Raw genomic sequence first — 23,520 nt, 5'->3', positions numbered from 1 at the left:
TTTATTTTGTTAATGTGGTGTATCACCTTGATTGATTTGTGGATGTTGAACCGTTCTTGTGTCCCTGGAATAAATCCCACTTGATTGTGGTGTATGATCTTTTAAATATATTGTTGTATTTGATTTGCTAGTATTTTGTTGAGGATTTTTGCATCAATGTTCATCAATGACATTGCCCTGTAATTTTCTTTTCTTGTAGTGTCCTTGTCTGGTTTTGGTATCAGGGTAATGTTGGCTTCATAGAATGAGTTAGGAAGCTTCCCCTCCTCTTCAATTTTTTGGAAGAGTTTGAGAAGGATAGGTATTAAGTCTTCTTTGAATGTGTGGTAGAATTTGCCAGGGAAGCCGTCTGGTCCTGGAATTTTATTTTTGGGAGGTTTTTGATTACTGTTTTGATCTCTTTACTGGTTATTGATCTATTCAGATTCTCTGTGTCTTCTTGATTCAGTTTTGCAAGGTTGTATGATTCTAAGAATTTATCCATTTCTTCTAGATTGTCCAATTTGTTGATATATACCCTTTTGTAGTATTCTCTTATAATTTTCTGTATTCCTGAGGTGTCCATTGTAATTTCTCCTCTTTCGTTTCTGATTTTATTTGTTTGAGCCTCCTCTCTTGTTTTCTTGGTGAGTCTAGCTAAAGGTTTGTGAATTTTATCTTTTCAAAGAACTGGCTCTTAGTATCATTGATTTTTTTTCTACTGTTATTTTAATCTGTTTTCACTTATTTCTGCTGTGATATTTATTATTTCCTTCCATCTACTGATTTTGGGCTTTGTTTGTTCTTCTTTTTCCAGTTCCTGTAGGTGCACTGTTAGATTGTTTATTTGAGATTTTTCTTGTTTGTTGAGGTAGGCCTGTATTGCTATCAACTTCCCTCTTAGAACTACTTTTGCTGTATCCCATAGATACTGGCATGTCGTATTTTCATTTTCATTTATCTCCAGGTATTTTTTGACTTCTCCTTTGATTTCTTCATTGACACAGTTGTTTTTCAGTAGCATTTTGTTTAATCTGAAAGTATTTTTGGCTTTTCTTCCTGTAATTGATGCTAGTTTCATCCTGTTGTGGTCAGAAAAGATGCTTGATATTATTTTGGTGTTCTTAAATTTATTGAGACGTGTTTTGTCACCTAATATGTGATCTATCCTGGAGAATGTTCCATATGCATATGAAAAGAATGTGTATTCTGCAGTTTTTGGATGGGTTGTTCTGTGTATATTTACTATGCCCATCTGGTCTAATGTGTCATTTAAGGCCAGTGTTTCCTTATTGATCTTCTTTTTGGATGATCTATCCATTGGTGTAAGTGGAGTGTTAAAGTCCCTTACTGTGTTACTGTCTATTTCTCCTTTATGTTTGTTAATAATTATATATTTAGGTGCTCGTATGTTGGGTGCATAGATATTTACAAGTGTTATATCCTCTTGTTGGATTGTCCCCTTTATCACTACCTAGTGCACTTCTTTGTCTCTTGTTACAGTTTTTGTTTTGAAGTCTATTTTGTGTGATATCAGTATTGCTACCCTAGCTTTCTTTTCTTTGCTATTTGTATGGAGTATCTTTTTCCATCCTTTTACTTTCAGTTTGTGACTGTTTATAGGTTTGTAGTGGGTCTCCTGTATGCAGCATATATATGGGTCTTGTTTTATATCGGCCACCCTATGCCTTTTGATTGGAGCATTTAGTCCATTGACATTTAAAGTAGATTTTTTTTCACCCCAATCCCCAGTAAATAGTTGTGTATCCTAGTTTAAGTCATTCTAGTTATTCTGTGTGGGATGCTGACACAGCATGGCTTGATGAATGGTGCCATAAGTCCTTGCCCAGGATCCAAAGCGGCAAACCCCAGGCTGCCAAAGTGGAGCATGCAATCTTAGCCTTTTGTCCACAAGGATGGCCCATAAAGTAGCTATTGATAAGTGTGTATTTATTGCCATTTTGTTACATTTCTTCTGGTTTTTTTTAGTAGTTCTTGTCTGTTCCTTTCTTTCTTTCTTGCTCTCTTCCCTTGTGGTTTGATGGCTTTCTTTAGTATTATGTTTAGGTTCCTTTCTCTTAATTTTTTGTGTATTTATCAGAGGTTCCTAGTTTGTGATTACTATGAGGTTCATATATAGTAACCTACATATATAGCAATGTATATTAAGTCAATGATCTCTTTAGTTTCACCTCTTGCTAAAAGCTCTACTCTTTTACTCCTCTCCTCCCACATTTTATGTGTTTGATATCATATCTAACCTCTTTTTGTGTGTGTATCTGTTACCCTCTTATCCTGGAAATAGATAATTTTAATACTTGTCTCTTTTGATCTTCATAATATCTTCATAAGTGGTTGATCTGTTACCTTTACTGTCTATTTGCCTTTACCTGTGGTTTCCTTGCTTTTGTTTGGGTAATTTTCTTATTCCTATTTATGATCTTCTCTTTCCCACTTAAATAAGTCCCTTTAGCCTTTCTTGTAGGGTTGGTTTTTCCATGATAACCTACTTTAGTCTTTGCTTGTCTGGGAAACTATCTCTCCTTCTATTCTGAATGATAACCTTACTGGATAGAATTTTCTTGGCTGTAGATTTTTTTCCTTTCATCACTTTAAATATATTGTGCCACTCCCTTCTAGCCTGTAAGATTTTGGCTGAGAAGTCAGCTGATAGCCTTATGGGGTTTCCTTTATATATCACTTGTTGCCTTTTTCTTTCACCCTTTAGGGTTCTTTCTTCATCTTTAATTCTGGACAGTTTAATTATAATATGTCTTGGCATGGGCCTCTTTAGATTTATCTTGTTTGGTGCTCTCTGTGCTTCCTGTACCTGGATGTCTGTTTCCTTCTTTGGGTTAGGAAATTTTTCAGGTATTATTTCTTCAGATAGATTATCTGCCCCTTTGTCTCTCTCTTCTCCTTCTGGAACACCTATAATATGAATGTTAGTGCATTTGATGTTGTCCCAGAGGTCCCTTAGACTGTCCTTGTTCTTTTAAATTCTTTTTTCTTGTATCTGATCAGCTTGAGTGATTCCCTCTAGTCTTTTGTCCAGCCTGCTCATCTCTTCCTCTCTATAATATACTCTGCTATTGAGTCCCTCAGGTGAATTTTCCATTTCTAGTATGGTAGTCTTCATTTCTGACTGGTTCTTTTTTGTATTTTCCAGTTCTTTTTATTTACTTATCTATTTACTCATTTACTTATTTATTTATTTATGTTAGGATGATTATCCCTGAGGTAACATCAGTGGAAATCTTCCTCTACTCTGTATGTGGGACACCACCACAGCATGGCTTGACAAGCAGTATGTAGGTCCATGTCCTGGATCTGAACCCGCCATCCCCAATCCACTGAAATGGAGTGCACAAAATTAACTACTATGCCACTGGGCCAGCCCCCTATATTTTCTAATTTTTTGTTGACGTTCTGAGTTCATCCATTCTTCTCCCAAGACCAGTGAGCATCCTTATGACTTTTTATTTGAACTCTTTGTCAGGTAGATTGTTCATTTCTGTTTCATTTAGTTCTTTTTCTGGGTTTTGTCCTGTTCCCTTACTTGGAACGTATTCCTTTGCCTCCTCATTTTGCCTCATTCTCTGTGCTTATATCTATGTATTAGGTGGGTCAGTGACGTCTCTTGATCTTGGAGAGGTGGCCTTATGTAAGAGATGCCTTATGAGGCCCAGCAGTGTGCTTCCCTTTTGTCACCAGTTCCAAGTGTTCCAGGACTCCCCCCTGTGTGGGCTACATGTGTCCTCTGTTGTGGCAGGGTAGCTTTTGCTGCAGGTGCCTGGGGAGACTAGGTTGTACCCCTGGCCAGCTGGTTGTAAGGCTCACCTGCATGTGGCTGCTATGGACCCTTCAGTCACTTTATCAGGTTTGGGGAGCCCCAGCACAGTTGGCTGCAAGGTCTAATAGCACACTCCTGTTGCAGTTTTTCTGTTAACTGGGTAGATCGCTAGCATGGCTGGTTGCTACACTCAGGGCCTTACAATTGCTGTAGGCCTCTGGCCTGCAAGGCTATTGTCAGCTTTCTCAGGATTGCAGCAAAGTGGAGCTTGCCCCTGGCATGGGAGCACCTAATTGTTTCAGGCTTTGTAAGGTGGGGCTGATCCCCTGTGTGGCTGTTTGAGAAGCACAAGTCTTCTGCAGCTGAAAGACACCCCCACCTACAGGGCCACACACCCCATCAACACAGCCGTGCTCTGTGTGTGCACCCCACCTACTGAAGCAGACCCAGTCACCACTTGCAGAGGCCCCACACTCTCCACTCACTTATCGTGCATGCCCTACCCCACAGAGGCAGACCCACTCACCTGGCTGCAGTGGTTTGAGGCACTGCGCCTATGTGGGCCCACAAGTTGCCTGAGGGCTTGCTGTTGGGTGGGGCCATTCCCTAGGGCAAGTTGCCTGCCCTGACTGAGCTGGATTAAATTTGTGCTCTAGTGGGCAGGGCAGTCCCTGGACTAACAGGCCGGGGGAAGACCTTCAATGATGTATGCCAGCATCTGTGTCAGCATGCCTGTACTAGGTCACAATAATGACTGCTGCCAATGTCTCAGCCCCTGGAAAGGTCTCACTTCTCACTGAGATGCACCCAGAGCCTGACAGGTGAGTCTCTTTTCACCAAAGGACTGTGCACCTTTCTTTCTGGTGATTTTAGGTTCCTTTCTGAAACTGGTGAATTTGTGTGTGGGCCCTTTAAGAGGAGGCCTTTTCCGCCTTATGTCTGATTGCTTTTCTAGGGGTATTTCCTGTTGTAGTTAATAGCCAGCAAAACCAGATGTTATGACACTTGTCTCAGTTATGCTGAATTTAAAAGCTTCTTATAGTGGTAACGCTCCTCTGCCCAGCTCCTCTGCTCCTCCAGGGAAGACTGTGTACCTTAGTGTTGCTCCTGCCTGGCCATGAAATACCAGGTCTCACAAAGGTGGCTTTTTTCTCTCCAGAAAGGAATTTATGCCTTTTCCACCTCAGTTAGCACTGTCCCTTGTTGCAGGGCTTCTTTTGATCCAGTTTTCAGTTCTCTCTCAGGGGTCATTGTTCCAAGAATAGTTATAAATTTGTTGTGTCCATGGGAGGAGGTGAGTTCAGAGTCTGCCTATGCTGCCGTCTTGACTGAACTCCTAACCATCAAATTACATCTTATACATTGTACATCCATCAACACAGATTTGTAATTGTATTGTGGGATTGCATTTAAATCAGATAGGATAAAAAAAGTTACAAAACATATATTTATTCTATTTTTTATATTTACTCACATAGTTACCTTTACTGGTGTTCATTATGTCTGCATTTGGATGTGAGTTATTATCTAGTGTGCTTTTACTTTCAACTGAAGTACTCCCTTTAGTGTTTCTTTTAGGGGAGGTTTGCTAGCAATAAATTCTCTCTGCTTTTGTTTGTCTGATAATGTGTTCGTTTCTCCCATATTTTTGAAAGATAGTCTGGATATAGAATTCTTCCTTGACAGTCTTTTTCTTTTAGGACTTTGACTATATCATCTCACTGCCTTCGGCCTCCATGGTTTCTGATGAAAAGTTAGTTTTTAACATTATTGAAGATCCATTGCATGTGATGAGTTACTTCTCTCTTGCTGCTTTCAAGATTCTCACTTTGGCTTTTGTCCATTTGATATTGATGTGTCTAAGGGTGGATCTCTTTGAGTTATTCTACTTGGGGTTTCTTAAGCTTCTTGGGTGTAGATTCATGATTTTCATCAAATTTGGGGAATTTGGACCATTATTGGTTTAAATATTCTTTCTGACCCTTCTCTACTTTCCATCTGCAGCTCCTGTGATGTGTATGTTGGTACACATTGATGTTGATGGTTTCTCACAAGACTCTAAGGCTCTGTTAATTTTTCATCATTCTTTTTTCTTTCTGTTCCTCAGACAGGATAATCTCAACTGACTATCCCCAAGTTTACTGATTCTTTCTTCTGCCTCCTCAAATCTGCTGTTGATCTCCTCTAGTGAACTTTTCATTTCAGTTATTGTAATTTTCCACTAAAGAATTTCTATCATTTTTAAAAGAATGTTATTCTGTGTCTTTATTGATATTTTCTATTTGATGAGACATCATTCTCATACTTTCCTTTAGTTCTTTACTCATGGTGTCCTTTAATTTTTTGAACATATTTAAGATAGTTCATTTAAAGTCTTTGTCTAGGAAGCTCAACATCTGGCTTCTCAAGGACAGTTTTTATTGTTTGTTTTTCCCACAATGGATAGGGCATACTTTCTTTTTCTTTGAAGGTCTCAAAATTTTTCATTGAAAACTGGATATTTCAAATGACATAATATGGCAACTCTGGAAATCAGATTCTCCCCTCTATTCAAGATCTTTTGTTGTTGCTGGGTTTTGTTGTTGTTGTTCTTATTGTCTCTTTAGTGACTTTGGTAAGCTAATTCTGTAAAGTCTGTACTCTCTGTTGTGTGTGGCCTCTGAAGTCTCTGCTTGGTTAGCTTAGTGGTCGGATAATGATTGGACCAATTTCCTTAAACACCTGGAGTCAGTCAGTCTCCCAAGCTTTGCTGAAGAGTTCTGTATGTGTGCTGGGGCATACCCTCAACATTCAGCCAAGCAGTTGACAGCTCTGCCTTAGCCTGCACCTCATGCTTTCTCAGAGCATGAAGGTCAGCCAGGGGGAGAGCTCAGGGCCTTCTCGTCTTTCTTGAGCAGGCACACTGCCCTGGGCATGCAGTCAGCCCTATGCACGCTTGTGGCTGTCCAGATTCCCAGGATTATGGAAGAGCTCTATAAAGCCTCTATGAATATCTCATTCTCCAGCTTTTTCTTTAGAACTTTTTTGTTAGTCTATTGCTTGCCCCAACTGTTATCTCCACCTTAGGCAGCTGAGAAGTTAAACATGTCTCTAGATATTTTCAACAAATACCCCTGGAGTAAAGGCTTTTACACATGGTGAGCTTTGAGTCAGGTTAGATGAAGTCAAATGGGGTCCTCTAGGGAACCATCAGCCCGGTCAAATATTGACAGTCCTCTGGTAATGAGGCTTTGAAGGGACTCCAAACCATTCTGCCCTTTCCTGTGGTTTCCTGGCTTCTGGTTTTCACTGTGATTGTGGCTTTTCATTTCAAGGCTGTGGCAGAGCTGGAGAGGATGAGGGAAATAGGGCAAGTTGAAAATACCTGAAAGTTCACTGTTCTTACTGAGAATCAGCTGTTTTCCTTGGGTAAATGCTCTCCCCAGATCCTTGCCAACCTTTAGTTATTTTCCAGAGTTCTGAAAAAGTTGATTCTGAGCATCTTTGACAATTTTCTCATTATTTTTATGGAGGACTGCCATTTTCACTGATTCTACAGCTTACTTCTTGAGGTTTCTTTCCTCTGGTCCTCCAATTTTATCTGGACATCGTCTGGGGTTAACTATCCTTGGAGATAACGTCACTTAGATTTGATTTAAATGTGGTCTTGGGTTTTGTTCACCTTCTAGTTGCTATGTCTATTTTTATGTAGGAATTGGGGAATATCCAAAACAATGCTGCCATGGCCACATCTGTCTTCCCAGAATCAATTGATCACTCAACCAATTTGCCTCTCTCTCTCTCTTTCTGTCTCTCATCTCTTATCTCTGTCTCTCATCTCTGTTTTGTCTAACATAGAAATGCATGCCTGTTTTCTCTATTGCCCTTTCCGTATTAAAAATATCCATTGGATTCATCTACATTGAAGCAGCAAGTCACTTTTGGCTTTAGAGTAGCAGTTTTAGCCCTGGCATCATAGTAACAACCTGAAAGCCTCAAAAACGAGGGTGTCTGGGCCTTACCCACAAAGATTCTGACTTGATTGGTTTCCTATGGGGCCTTCCATCAGCACCTCTTGATAATTCCGCAGGTAATTCCAGTGTTTTAATACCTCTTTTCGTGTGTATAAAAATGAAAGAAATACTCTCTGAGTTATGCCGAACTTGTTTTAAATACAAACATATGAATCACTTTCTTCCTATTCATGTCTTAAAATTTTTAACTGAATGTTAAGATATGTAAATTATAAGCTTTAATGGCATTTTAATCCTGTTTGGCAAATTAATATGATATATTTTGTTACAATTTTCATAGAAAAGTGAATAGTGATACTTGGTATAGTATAGAAGAGTATAATTTTTAGATAGTTGTAACTTTCAATATTTGGCCCATACTTTCTTTTTGCTATAGGAAGAATAGACCTTTTTGTTTAGTAGATTTAAAAGCCGGAGGCCCAAAGTGATTAAGGCGCATTCCCAGTGCCGTGCAGTTGGCACAGAGGTGGAACGAGAACCAGAACCCCAGCAGCAGTGTGAGAAGCAGTGGTTCCCAAAATTCTGCTCTTAGGGCCCATTCATATTATTAAAAATTATTGAAGACCCCAAAGAGTTTGTTTTTTTGTGGGTTAGTGTTTTCCAGATTTATTGTATTAAAAATTAAAAATTGAGAAAACTTAAAAACAGCTGTTTACTAATTCATTTAAAAATTAAAATAATCACAATAAACTCAACACATAATAACCATAATAACTATGTCTTCTAAAACATAAAAAATAGATTTTTCTTTTGTTTATGTTTTTGCAAATTTCTTTAATGCTTGGCTTAATAAAACAGCTGGATCCTCATATCAGCTTCTGCACTCATTCTATGAAGTTTCCACCTGCATAGCCTCTGGAAAACTCCAGTGCATGCTCGTGAGAAAATGAAAATGAAAAAAGCAAATAATGTCTTAATATTTTATGAAAATAATTGTGACTTTATGACCACTTGGAAGGGCCTTGGGGACCCACAGAGGTCCTTGGATCGCACTTTGAGAACTGCTTACAGAGTTTCAAAAGAATATGGGTTTGGAATCAGGAGAAAGTTTAAGTTCCAACGGTGCCACTAGCGAGCTGTGTCAGCTCAGAACATACCTATGACAGCACGTAATCTCTCCTACTTTCCATCTCTTTACTTGTGAAATGCGGGCAGCACCACAGGACTTTGTTCAAGTGCCTGGGACCAGACTCTGAGACAGAGGTACTTGCAGCCAGGTTACTTTCTGTCCTCACCAGCTGGATGGGTGATAAAGGGAACCTATGATGTATGCTTTGTGGTTTCCACTTCAAAGGGAGGGGCACAGCCAAACGTCACACTGGTGAACTCCACGGTGGACCCATCCCTTCCCATTACAATCATTTAGTGTTTGTTTCTGTAAGTTTGCTTCCTCATTGTCCATCTCAAAATTTCAGAGGCATTGTCCATGATTCAAAGTGACATCAATTGCTTGCTGCCAAGGCATCCCAGTCTACATAGAACACAAATCCTTTCAACTATCAGACATTGGGAAAATGTATTACTTGGAGGAAAGGCTTGTGCTCGCCGCCTGACCCCATAAGCCATTTTACGTTGTCTCCTGGAAAAGACCTTCCCAGGACACACCTGCACTTTTACCAAGACTTTGGAAACTGATTCGTGAGGCTGGTGGAGGCAGGGGGGAGTCAGGCTTGGTCCCAGGAGCTTTTCACATGGAAGAGCCGCACGTTGGAAGGCAGATGCCAGGTTTGGGGCGCTGCCGGGAAGGGTGAAAAATGGCGGTGGGAGATCGAAGGGGTCGATGTGTAGGTCAGAGGGACGGAAACTTGAGCTGCTGAGTGTCACAGATACGTGAGCCAACAAGCCAACAAGGACCAGGATGTCGTGGGGAAGATGCCTCATGCAGTGTGTATCTGAAGAGCATTACTGAGGGGCAGTTTCAAGGGGTGCCCCGAGCTGAGGCAGATGGAGCCCAGGGCTCCTTACTTGAGCAGTCATCTCTCTAAGGAGGGATGGGACGCTGTTCCCTCTGCACTTGGGCTGCTCAGGCCTCGTTCCCCTATAGCTCTTTCCATGGGGGTCAGGGCTAGGGCTTGGACAGGTGACAGAGTTCCCTTCTGCCTTTCCTCCCAAGGTCACAAAGGAAACAAGTCACGGAGACACGCAGAAGAGCATTGGAAGGGGTGGCTGTCTGGCCTCTCCAGGTGTGGCACCTGCTATGGTGGGTTGCAGAAGCTGTTCCTCATGTCTCCCCTGTCGCTCCCTCAGGAGGTCTCGCCTAAGCTTCACCCTAGTGGAGCCCCTTTCTTATGCTCTTTCTGTATTCCTGCTTTTTCTCCATACCATCTTACAGGTTCTAATTCACATTGATCTGGCTGTTCTTTGGCATCAGTCTCCCATCTAGACTGTAAAGTCCGTGTGGTGGGATGGGTTTGCTTCCCTCACCCTGCCGCTCCCCACCCTGTGGAATGCCTGACACACAGCAGGTCCAAAAATGTAGACATTAGGGGAAGAGTTCTCTCTTGCCTTTTCACTCCTCATGTTTCTGGGTGGGAAGCCAAGGATTGCACTCTGCTTAAACTTATTTAAATGCTATTTTAGTTATATCTGTCGATAATTTGGTTTTCTACAGGAGAGGGTGAAAACATAATACTGCCAAGTGATTTGGGGTATCTTTTGGTTTCAATACCAATATTCTTACCCCTTCTTACTAAGGTGGGCAGAAAGTTGAATAAAGCAGGTGTATTTGACTTCAACACTGCTAAGAAGGAGTTAACCTTTTCCTTTGTTTTATTCTTCAGAAAACCAAAAGTTATTAAACAAAAATCAGATATCCTATTCAGAAAATGACATGCACCCATCCGTCAGAGCCTGCACATGCTTTTTACCACAAAAGTATGTAAGAAATGGATATGAAAAGAGGGAGCAGGAAGCAATGTCCACAAACTTTGCTGAACCAGTGGCATCTAAAGTCAATGCATTCTTCAAGCTTAGGTAGTAGTTATGTTCATTTAACTCTGTATTTACTAACACATTGAGGGAGGAGCCTTGAGCATGTGTGAGGGAAGAAGAATTGCTGGTTGGACTTTCAGGAAACTGCTTTCACACTAGACAGAAGGAGCACAGGAAGGCAGACTAACATTTGGGCAAACAGAAGAGGCACTGATTTATGCACAGCTTGAAGGATGCCTCCTTAGTAGTTACCTGTGCTGCTGGCTAGTACCAAATTGACTAGAATTCTAGCAAAGACGTGATCCAACAATGCTAAAGCTACTTCATGCCATACCTTGGACATTGCTGACAGCTAAACAAGGCATGTGTCACCCTGCCACACATTGAGATACAGCCAATCAATAATCTATATCCATACACTCATCCAGTAACCTTCCAATGCAGAAATGTCGTTTAATTGCATGGCACCGGAACACAGCCCTGCTTGGACTCAGACCCCCTCCCTCTCCCTCTGGGCCTAGGCCTGGCCAGAGGGACCCTAGATCCTAAATTTCCATGAGAGCCACTCTGGCAGCTGCAGCACATTGTCCCTGGGATGGATGCAGGCTGCTGCCTCCCACTTGGGTTCCAGGCTAGAATCAGCAATTTCTGAGGCCCCCACCTCTACACCTAATTATCCTAGTTTTTTTCATTTCTGTTGTCTGTTTCCTTTTTAATAACTTTTTGGCACCAGCGCCCATGCTGGGGGTGGTGGTGGAGGAGGTGCAGCTGGAGCAGAAAGCTGGGAGACCAGCCATTCTGCTCCCTGGAGGGACCTGGGCTCTGGCCGACAGAGCTCTGCACTCTGTGTGCTACTTCTAACTGTGGCCTGGCTGGGTCACTGGCAGGTTGCTGAGGACCCCAGCCTGCCCTGTGGGACAAGGGCCGCATCCAGCTGTGTGTGTGGAGATGTTTAGAACATCTAAATACGATTTGCAGTTCTATGAAACAATCAGAAAGCTTTTCAGTGAGAAACATTATACAAAAAAGAAACCAGGCTATTTATGTGAAATTATGAGGACAATTCGTGAAGGAAAATCTCTGAAGTTATTCTGAAAATTGACATTACTGAAGGAAGTGTTCATGTGCTGCTTCTTAGAGGACTGCATTTATCAGGACAATGTTTCAGAACCACTGAGATCCCAGAAGCAAGTGGAAGCCACGCTGTGGTGACTGGATCTGAGACAAGCTGGATACCCCAACTCAAACAGTCGAACAGTAAAGACCACAGGAGGAACTGCCACACTAGAATGAGCCAGAAGAAGCAATAGATAAAAGATCGAGGCTGTGAGAATAGAAATAATGGAATAGGTTGCAAGAGGCTACCTATTCACCGTTTGAAATAATTAATAAGGAAGTAATGTAAGCAATAATAAAGAAATGAAACAATGAAAAAGGAATGGCAGGTTAAAACAGAATAACTAGAACTTCTTGAAATAGAAAATATGGTTGTAGAGACTAGAAAGTCTGTGGATGGGCCAGGCAGCCGGTTAGATAGCCAAGAAGTGAGGGTTATTGAGCTGGAGTACAGGTCTAAAGAGATCTCCAAAAATGCAGCATAGAGAGTGAAAGAGATGAAAGATTCAAGTGATGTCAAGTCAGAATTCTTGAAGGAAAGAATAAGGAGAAACCAGGAGAGGCAATATTTGAAGGAAAGGCTGAGGAACTTCCACAAGTGCAGGAAGATCTGAGACTCGAGGTTGCAGGAGGATGTGAGTTCCCAGCAGGAGATTCCAAAATAAAAATTGAAGGTGGACACATCCTAATAGGACTGTAGGAGACCAGAGTCCAAGAGGAGACTTAAGAACAACCAAGGAGAAAAGGCAAAATACATTAAGAAAGAGTGATATTTATACCGCCCCTTTCTCAACAGCAATAAAGGCAGAAAACAGTGGGGGAATTCCTTAAATGCTGAGAGAAAAGACTTGTCACCTCGAATTACATGTCCACTAAAGCTGAAACTAAAAGTAAAAGTAGAAAAGACAAATGGAAACTGAGTTTCCCACTAGTAGACCTCCCTGAGGGAACTTTTAAAGCATGTAATTCAGGAGTGACACGATCCCACCAAAAAGGTGCAAAAGGAAAAACCATAGAGGAAAAAGACCAGAGAAGACGGAAGTACTATAATTTAAAGTGTTTGTGTGTCAGCACACCAATGAGAAAATGAAAATCTTCTTCAAGCCACAGACAGGAAGAAGATTTGGCTGTGTATATGGCCAATAAATAATCAATGCCCAGAATGTAAAGAATGCTCACAAATCAGTAAGCAATAAAGGCTGCTCCACCTCAGTAGAAATCAAAGAAATTGAAGTTAAGATCACAAGGTATTAATTCAATAACTGTAAGATTGGTAAAAATGAAAATCTGGCAATCCCAAGGGTTGACCAGAATCTAGGGCAAATTGGAAATATTTAGACACAGTTGATACAACCATTTTATGTGGTATTTTGGCAACAGAAAAAATTAAGTGAAAATTCGATATCACAGCTCTTTCACTTCTAGTCATTTACTCCGGATTATCTATCTTTGCCTCAGGAAACCTCTTCATGACAGTCATTGCTTATCTATTGTAACAGCAGACAAATGGAAATAACCCAAACATCCATCAGCCAGAGAGTGATTCAAAACTGTGGAGTAACCCAAACTGATGGATTGTGTCTGCATCTCACAAACATGTTGAGCAGATAAAGCAAGATTGCACAGAATACAGAGTCTGAGACTTGGTGGATTTAAAGGAGTAAAACTGTACTGTATCTTGTTTAGGAGAAATTAGATATGCAATGGAAATATAATGGAATATATGGGATGTTGAATATGATATTAGGATAGTTGTCACCTCTGGGATGAGGCGAAGAGAGAGATGCAGTCAGAGGGGATCTCAAATGTAAGGTTTTATTTCTTACATAATGCAGTGGTGTGTACAGGCTATTTATTATGTTGTCTTGTTCTTTTTTGTATGCATGAAACATTTCATAATGAATTGAATAATAAAACGGCCAACAGAGCAAGCAAAAGACATTAGAAAGAAAGTAATAATGAAAAAAAGAGCAGAAAATAAGAAATAAAGAAATGATGGCAAGCATCAAGGAAACAAACATACTACCTTATAGCCAGATGGACTTCCGTGTGTCAGCAGTAGTACCAGAAGGGCACACGCACACAGTTATGAGGAAAAGGAAGTCTCGTTCTAGGTAAGCTGAGTTTAAACATCAAGGAGAATGCCACTAATACCTTTGTTCTAAGAAGTGTTAAGAGGCAATTAAAAAAACTATAAACAAGTAAAAGTGACTCACAGAGGTATAGAAAACATGAATAAGTCTATAACCATTAAAAATGTCATATACCTAAATTTTCAAAAAGTTGTTTTTGTGAATTCACTGAGCGTAGCCTACATTCATAGTGGGACATCCATTCTGTCCACAAATTATACTCTTGTGATACTACCCCAAACATGGGCGACCCCCCACAGAGAGGAGGGAGCGCAACCATTGGAATGGATAGTCATAGAGCACCAGTGTTGTTTGAAACACTGGCACATGCAGTGTGTGCCTAGCAATCTAACCTCTGCAAAAGCCTTTGTGTGACTATACATTGACCATCTTCTCCTGTTGGGTAAGAATCCTCCTGAACCGTATTTTTTTTCTAGGTCCCTATTTGCTTGTAACATCTCCTTATTGGCTCTAAAGGACCCCTGCTTACTGGTGAGTTTTGCAATCAAAGGAGAAACAAGGAGTCTTAATTAAATGAAGACACTTTCCAAGACAAACTTTTCTCTCTGTTTTTAAAGAAGTAGAAAGAATGATCAAGGTGAGCTCATAGTATTGTAGGCCGAGGGTTGCTGAACTAAAAGGAAATATAATATTCCAAACAAATGGACTTTTACTTTGCACATTGCGTTTTCACCATTATCTCTTCAAAAAACTAAGAAGATGTATGTCTTGGATGTAAAGATCTCATATTTTCTAAGATATTCAAGGACTTGAGAATGTTGCTGTCTGGCCAGCACTCACTGGTCCCTCCCATTGCCCAGCCGCCCAAACCTGGCTTTCTCTCGGGTTCTCAGTGTTTTGTCTAAGAAGCACAGTCCTTTGGGGAGCACTGTGGGGCCCAGGAGCCTGGAGCCTCTGTTCCCTCATACACACACTTTGCTCCATTGGCTGGCTCAGACAGACAGACAGTTCGGTATAAGAGGACGGGCCAAGGAGTTTTAGATTGATTAACAGAAATTCATCTTTCCATTTATATAACTATTTTAATCAACTCAAACATAGTATCTGATAAGGTGTCAAGGAAGGTTGACAGTATGATGATTTGATAACTTTGCTCGATATCAGTGAACAAATATATTACCATGAAAATACAGTAAAGTGCCAGCGAGGCCGGGTCTAGTGGGTGCTGTGCACCCGGATTCTCAGCCAGGAGAGTAAAATGGACGGACAGACATGGATATAGTCCAAGTTCCATGTCCCTTCAATGTTGGGCTTCTCCCACCTGTCAGCTCCCTCCCCCGGAGCCCTCCTCCATCACAACTCCCCCACTGGTTCTCCGCTTGGCCCCTTGCCCGCCCTGTCCTGTCGCTGGCCTCCAGCAGTTCCCTGCAGCTGCACTTCTGATGTTGCAGCTTGTTTTTCAGGAGCTGATGGTGGGCAGCCGCATGCCTTATTCTCAAGGCAGAGCAGATGCGGAAAATGGAACTCTGTCATCGCAAGCTAGGATACAAGTAGCTGACACCAGAGTGAACCTTTAATTTACATGAAAGACTGACTACAAATATGGAGACCAGAAGTGAAAACAAGGTCTTCCCACACAGTTTCATCACTTTTGGGGCAAAGCAAAGTCATTCTTATTTATGTGCATTTGAGAATCAAATTTTTGTTTTTCAGAAGATGCTTAGATATCCTTGTAGGTTCAGGAAATATTGACAAACTATATACTACCCTTCTGATTAAAACTAGATTTCTTAAATTTGAATGCTTTAAAAGCTTGCATTTTTTTCTGATGCAAACTAAACAGTTTGCTTTTTAGTTTTAAAGTATGAGGTCAGGTAGACTTCATCCCTATTAAAACTTAAAAAGGTAAAAGCTTGATTTAGGTTAATGGAAGACCCATGTCAGGAGGCGGGCTGGCATCTGCTTTTGAATGTCCTGGAGTAGGGACCATCTTTGTTTCATGCAGGCTTCCTTTCAGACACGACAGAGCCTTCACCCTCAAGAGAATTAGATGTATCAACGGAAGAGGAAATTGAGAACTATTGAAACCTGGAAACTTCCCAGATGGCACAGAAAAACCTGTATTTCTGAGAGAAGCAGGAAGGTGGTGGAGGGGGGATCCATTTATGGGCTATATGGGATGTAATTTTTGTCTTAAATCTCACTAAAAGCTATGTGGGTCATGCAGACAATCAGGCTTTTATTCTTTGAAATAATTCACATTACGGGCTTGTGTATTACTTGCCTTATCAAATAGAAGCCTTTAGACTCCTGTGGGCAGATAATTACAAATTGATTTCTGGACCTCTCATTTTGGAAATGGTTTTTACCCTCCTCTTCTTCCTCTCCCTCTGTCATCTCTCTCTTCTCGAATTAAACTTTCTTGTGGTTTGGTAGGGTTCTCGGGGTGTTAGCTGGCTGTACGGTAAACGACAAAGCTATATGAAGAAGTCACTTTTATCTGAAGTCAGGAATTGGATTACAAAGTGCTGGAACATTGGTGCAGACAGAGGATTCTTTCTACTCTGTATAAGCCTCTAAGGAATTAGTGCAAACCGGGGCAGTAGGCCAGGCAGTGGGGCGTCGGCTCTGTCCAGCACCTCTCTCAGCTGTCCTGGGATTGCATTCTTGCCACAGAACTCTTTTTTACTTAACCCAGTGAATCTCAAATTTTCAGAGAAAAAGGAGATGGATAAACACCTTCTGTAAAACATTAGAAACTAACCAAAATCTAGGTTATTCACCAAAACTAAGAGGGGAAGGGGCTTCTAGAACTTAGACTGAAAAATAAAATAAAACAGATGTAAACACACTCCAATAAATGATAGCTTCATTATTTCCCAGATCTGCAAATATGTGCAGTTCTGTACCATGAGTTTGTCTACAATCCTCAAGCAAGAACATGATCAGACATCGCAAGTAATACAAAGTAACAGAGCGGGATCCACATTGAAAAATGTTGTTGTGAAGATTGAATGGGTTAATATTGGTGAATGCATTTAGACAATCACTGAATGCCATATAAATGGAAGTGGTTACTGGCATTACCAAATGGAACAGAATGAAGATGAGCCTTTTCTCTTGCTGCATGGTTCTGAATGCCCCCACCTCCCCCCAAAATGGAAACGCAGCTGACTTGGACATGCTTTCTGCTTCTGGCTCAGCAGATCTCCTCCTCCCAGCCAAGAGTCCCCATGTTTTATTGTTGGGCTTCTTTAGGAATCTGAATACAACTTTTCCCACATCCAGTCAGCCAACACTTATGGAATGTTCTGGATGTTTCTAGACATGGAGATGGATCACCACTGGTCCCTTCCAGAAGTCCCCACCAAGCAGAGAAGACTAGTAACAGAGTGATGCCATGCTCTTCTGGGCAAAGTAGAAGGTGCTCACAGAACAAGAGAACGTTTAAGAGGTGGAGTTGGGTTTTCTTGATTGTCATGAATGGATGTTTGTGCTCACAGTCTCCCTGCACACCAGGATTCAGTTCTGTTTAACTCATTTTGTGTAGCAGATGGCACCACAGTGCTGACCCCACGGCCTCGAAGGTGAACACTTGGTGTCCTTCAGAGGTGGACGTGAGTCCAGCCCAGGAATGGCTGCAGCTCCCTGGCTCAGTGTGAGTGTTCTTCACTGCATCCACCTAGCCGAGGACTGGGTGTTGTTCACAGACAGGAAACGAGGAGCTGAGTTAGCACCTATTGTGGATGTGGGCGTCCAGCACTCACTCACGGGTGGGGAGGTAAAGCCCTTCCACACCCTATGGCTTAACACAGAGGCCCTTTGTGGGGGGGTGGGGGGGCAAGGAAGGGATGACGGGTCACATGAGGAGAAACGGGGCCAACTCTTGGGGAGGAGACTGGGGATGCTGAGTGCTGATGGTGAAGAAGGAAAGCGTGGGGCCTACTTGCCAGTGCCCGGGCCTCTCCAGGTGGCCCAACTGCCAGAACTGGCTCTGGACAGAGTTGGGGAATCAAGTTCTCACTCTCTTCTTCCTGTGGGTTGAGTGGGGCAGAGTCAGGAACCTCCAGGGGTTTGCTCCTCGTCCTCACGAGGAGTGTGGCCATCAGCCATTTGCTAGTTTCTCTTGCCACCTTCAATTCACAAGCCATGCTTGGGCCTTGGCGTTTCTCATTCGCCACAATCCTCAGCACATCCTCCTCTCCCCTCACAGTGTGGACACATCCCTCCAGCCGAGGGCTCCCTAAATCCCCCTTTTGTTTGGCCCCAGGGTGTCTCTAGTGCCCTTCTTCCCACACAGCCCCAGGCAGAGTATGATGACTGGGCCTGTATGGTGGCTGGTGGATCTCACCAGTGTGGCCACACCGGGGCTCGTTGGGAGTATCTTACAATTTTCAACTGAGAGCAAGCAAGACTGGGTGCAAATAGGAAAAAACAAAAACCAAAACAAAATCAAACAAAAATCAAAACCAGGAAATTACGGAGATGGCTAGTGCTTGTTGGGAGGGTCTTGCCACCCTTTTGATTCTTGCAGTGCAGGGTAACATCAGCACAAGGGCGGAGAAGGCGTGGGTGCTGATGTGCACAGAGGGACAGGCCCAGACACAGTGTAGACAAGTGTCTGAGAAGGGAGCGTGTATGTACACGTGCCTGCTTTTAGCCCGTGTGGTCTTGCTGTGTGTATACACAGGCAGTCAGGTTTTCAGTTATTCCTGTGTGCATGCTCGTAGCCTTAACCCACTGGCTCAGGAACGTTCTGGCAGAGGAGCGGGAAGGGGCATGTGCTCCTGTGGGAAGGCGCATGTGCAGGGGGAGGAGGGGCCGGCCAGCAATAAGTGAGGATTAGGGGTGTCAGGGAAAGTCCTAAGGGGGCCTAGAGAGGAGAGGCAGAGAGAAAGACCCGACATTCTAAGAAGTGCTGCCGGGAGTTGAGAGTTCTCTTAAATCATCATTAAGAAATGCAAGGACAGTTTGTAATTGTTTTCAATGCCCTCAGCAGTGAGTGATTAGGAGTGTGGGCTCTGCCTGAGTTCAAATCCTAGCTCTTCCTCGTGTGAGTTTATGTAATGTCTGTGCCTCAGTTTTCCCATCTGTACAGTGGGAGTTTATGATTATTACCTATCTCATGGAGTTACTGAGAAATGTAAGAAGTGCTCAAAAATTGTTGGCTATTTATTATTATTATTACTCCTTTTAAATATAAAAAATTGCCAATGCTGAGTCACGTGGGGTTGGCTTATACTTGGATCAAACTTATAAACAATGTATATTGGACACAAATCCATAAACATTGATATATGCAAATATGCAAGTGTATAAGTGTGCTGGAGAGAATTCAAGAATGTCTAGAGTGGAAACACAGTGACCTCAAAATGTAGTTATCTCTTTAAAGCATATTTTAAACATGTAATTGTTTAACATATGATCTGCTTTTGATTTCCTTAAATTCAAAAATTTTTAAAAAGGAGTACACATTTTGAAGGAAAAAATTCCATTTTAAACTGTAGACCGTTTTAGTGTTTGCTTCTCCTAGATTCTACATAAGTACTCGGAGTGCATTTTCATCCAAGTTTCTCACATTTTCTGTTTTTCTGGGTGCTCAGGGAGACCACTGGGGTGGGAGCCAGGGCGTCGTGTGACTGGAGGGGAGGGCATGTCGCGCTATGTCCTGCAGTACTGCTGAGCATCTTTCCGGCGTGTCCACTGCGGGGTGAAGATGGGGTGGGGCTGGTGTCTGATGGTGAAGGACACACCTTCCATCCAGGAGTGCCGACATGCCGTGGCTAGTCTGACAGGCCAGAACGAGCTCCCCAGTCCTGTTACTCACCTCCCGCCCTCTTCTACCACCACAGAGACGCTACCAACCCCCAGCCCGGGCAGGGAAGTGAGCTCTGGGTTTCTGCAGAGGAGCCAGTTGCCCAAGTGATGCGGTGGCCTCTCAGCTCTCACTCCCTCTCTGCTCCTCCAGGCAGACTTTGTGGCCCCGGGGCATCTTGGCCTTGAGAGGCTGAAAGGCTCTGATTGAAGAGAGTGTGAACAGATGGGGCATGTTCCCACTCACCCACTTCTCTCCTCTTGCCTGTGGGTCGGGGCGGCTGGCCTGAGATGACTGTCAGTCACCCTGAAGAGGAGCGCCTTCTCCTGTCATGGCTGCTGCCTGGTGAAGTTGTGTGCGTGGCTCCTTGTGATGAATATAAACTCATACATGGCATGTGCCAGCATGGCTGCTTTCATGCACACAGTCGAATGCTCCCTCTACCTGACTGCATGGCCATCTTTCCTGTATCCTTTCTTTCAGTGTATTTCCTTCGGGGGGTGGAAGGCCCTGCTCTTGGGGTTGAGGGTTGGGAAGGGGAGAGATGCTGACAAGCTGCATTCCGGGTGCACAGCTAGTTGCCTCTGTCATCCCATTTACTACTCAACATATCTTCCAAAATAAGTGTAATTATCTCAGATTTACAATAACAGCCAGTGAGCCTTAGGAAGTCTTCACACACTGCCCCCGGGATTTGGGTCTGTGGATGGTTGACCAGACAGAATTCCTGGGTCTATACCTCACGTATCTGCGCTCTTTGCCCCACAGCTCGGTGTAACTGCTTTCATGTCCACGGTGAAGCCTCACATTGGATTCTCAAAGACATTTGCTTCACCTTAGATTTCAAAAAAAAATGTATTTTCTCCTCTTGCTTTGGGTAATACACTTGCCCAAAACCCCAGAAAAGACTGGTTACTCAGTTGTGGTTTTTAGGATCATGTGCTGGGTGAGAATTTGTTTAGAAATAGCAGAAAAGATATCCTGAAGCTTTCTTGGGCAGATGTGTAATTTCTTCTCTTTCAGTGCTTTTAAAAAAGAGCCACTCCTGAGAGTAACTGGCTTATTAATGCCAGAGATGTATTAGCAGGCTAACTCAGACCTTACTCAAGGGCTTCTCGTGGGAGAATCCTGAGGCTTCACTAATCAGGGTCCAGAACCCCTTCTCAAGATGCAGCATCCTCTAACCTTATCCAGACAGAAAACTCTTCCCCCGGACAGGTGTCTGGGTTTCTTAAAAGGTGAATTTCCATGAGGCCCACAAAGTCTTGGAGATGATGGCTGGGCTTTGAGCTGGGAACCTCAGTTCAGGAGAAATGGCCTTTGTCCCCACTTTAAAATGTAAATCCCACTTCTCCTGTTAGCAAAAATGAGTTTGCAGGGTCAGGGCATCTGAGACGATTTAAGTCTCAAGAAAACCAGCAGGATTTATTCTGGTTTTATCTGTTATTGATTCATAAGCCTTTATGGAGAGAACTGTCTTTGACAGGAGTGTGGGTTGGGGAATGCAGCCCCTCAGGGATTTTGGCTTTCTGGACGTGGTGCCAGAGTGACTGTGCTTATTTTGGTTCCTGTCTTCTTCATCGGAATGTAGGGGAATGAAAAGCCAGTATTCTGATGTCAGAGGAGCTGGGCTTGATGTGTCCACTCACTCCCTGTGCCCCTCACCAGGCTAAATCTGTTCCTTTCTCTGTCAAACCAGGAGAATCTTGACTTACCCTGTTGTTGGGAGCGTCCCAGGAGATGGTGGGTGTGACAATGCTTGGTAGGATGTAATTCCTGTCCATGTGGCTCTGCCCAGTCTTGCGATTGGTTGGTGACCCTGTTCTCAGAAATCACATTGTTCTTGTTTGGCTTTGTTACTTAGGAATGTGTGTGCCACTCTGATGTTCTAGGTGCTTCCAAACCACACAGAAACATAAGTAAATGATGTGATGAAGATACAAAGGCGACACTTTTAAGTGTTTGCTCTGTCCTTACACTAGTCTTAGTTTCCATTTCAAGGCAGCACCGTGGTGGGTCCAACAAACACCTGCCGGCACCACCGCTGCTGCCAGGCCTGCCCACTCCTCTGCGCTCTTTTCACTTCACTCCCAGTAAGCTTTTATTCCTCTAGTTTTAACTCAACAGGTAAACTCTCTCTGCAAAAATGCTTAGATTGTTCAACGTTTGAGAAAATTTAAAAATTGATAATGTGGTCCTCAGAAAGTACGAGGCTTGTGATTTTTCTCCTGTTAAGTTAATGAACCAGCTCAGAGAATCTAGGATGGTGGAAAAACACACAGGCGGAGTCTGAGCCAGGCGTGCGCGTCCTTCACCCGCTCTTCCTCCTTTGTCATCTGTTACTCCTTTCTTCTCCTGCCTCTCTTTTTATCTGCTCTTTTTTTCTCTCTATAAACCTCTGCTCTTTCTCCCTTTATCTCAATGCCATAAGGAAAGGTCTTCAAAGACCTAGTTTCAAAAAATAGCCCCCAGAGAGGGCCAGTTAAATACATAATGATGACTTGTGTGTAAAGACTGGCGTCTTCAGAGTCATGGGACTGTCTTGAATTTCCAGGTGGGTCACAGAAGCCGGGAGGCACCTGCAGCTCCTCCTGCCCCCTCCTTCCTGTCTGTCTCTCAGCAGATTGTCGGAACCCTATGGACCCCACCCAGTAGGGACCCCATCCCACATGGGGCTCTGACAGCGAGCCGCCGCCTCCTTCCCAGCGGTGATGTTCTTTAGCTGTCCCTTGGCAAATTTTATTTTATTTTATTTTATTTTACTTTTTATTGTGGTCATGTTGGTTTATAACATTATATAAATTTCAGGTGTACATAGCTATAGTTCTGTTTCTGTACAGACTACATTGTATTCACCACCAGAAGTCTAGTTTTTTACGAGAGCGCACCACCTCTCTGAGCTTGGTCTTCTGTGTTGAGAGAGCTCCCGCTTCTGGTTGGGTCTCTGTGTTGGGAACAAACGCCCAGGGAGGCTGTGGATTTAGGATCTGTGATATTCCAGCGACAGAGAGGCAGATGTTTATATTCATGAGGTCTGTGGAGAAAGGACTGGGCTGACCAAAGCCTTAAACAAGTTTAACTATTTGAGAGCAAATTGTTTTCAGGAATCTTAGGGCAGTTCAGGAGCTGCTGTGGAACCATGAGGTCATGCCAAGGTTTGTGTTGTGGGGTACACTCAGTGGGGTCAATTCACATGTCACTTCAAATCAGGAAGTGAGGGGTCGTATTGGTTATTGATCATATTGGTTATTTTTCAATGGTGGGATTTGACTTTGAGTCCTTCTTTCCTGCCAGAAGGCGTGGGAGGTGATGCGGTGGGAGGCAGGTGGTTCCTGCACGCAGTCCCCACTACTTTGTCCATGAGAAATTGCCTTCTGGAGGGAGATTCCTATGTTCTTCTGGAAGCATCTATGGGGAGGCTGGAGGAGCAGGCATGGGCCCCGTCTCTTCCCCAGCTGTGTCTCTTGAAGCCACCTGGGTATTTTGGGAGAGTGATGCCTCTGAATCTGACACGCATCTCTCTCTGAGGAGCACCCAGGTGAAGAGTCAACCTTCCTTCCTGTTGCTAAACATGTAGGGACTGCCTGGGAACAAAGCCTGCTCCCCACAGGCAATTCTCCCTCTGGCGCATGCTCTCTGAGAGGGATCCTGGGCTGGAACATGTGCCAGGCTCATGCCACCTAGAGCCCTCCCCAGATGAGAAGCACAAGGTGGCGCAGGACAGAGAGGAGAAGGGGAGTTGGCAGTGCTTCTCCCAGCTCCACCCTGAAGAGCGGGACC

General features: G+C 43.2%; 1 protein-coding gene across 4 annotated transcripts in view; it reads left to right on the top strand.

Annotated features, from left to right (window-relative positions):
* Positions 1-23,520, top strand: part of PTPRN2 (protein tyrosine phosphatase receptor type N2) — a 931,942-nt gene that overhangs the window by 246,964 nt on the left and 661,458 nt on the right. Inside the window, exon 4 of one of the 4 annotated variants that reach the window (XM_070266126.1) lies at positions 14,402-14,456. The exons of the other annotated variants lie outside the window; for them this stretch is intronic. The gene's annotated coding sequence lies outside the window, so the exon portion shown is untranslated. The remainder of the gene's footprint in view (positions 1-14,401; positions 14,457-23,520) is intronic. 4 annotated transcript variants of the gene reach the window in all.

This window comes from Equus caballus, chromosome 4, assembly GCF_041296265.1.
Source record: "Equus caballus isolate H_3958 breed thoroughbred chromosome 4, TB-T2T, whole genome shotgun sequence".
Taxonomy (NCBI): Eukaryota; Metazoa; Chordata; class Mammalia; order Perissodactyla; family Equidae; genus Equus; species Equus caballus.
This window is presented reverse-complemented; position numbering and strand designations above follow the sequence as displayed.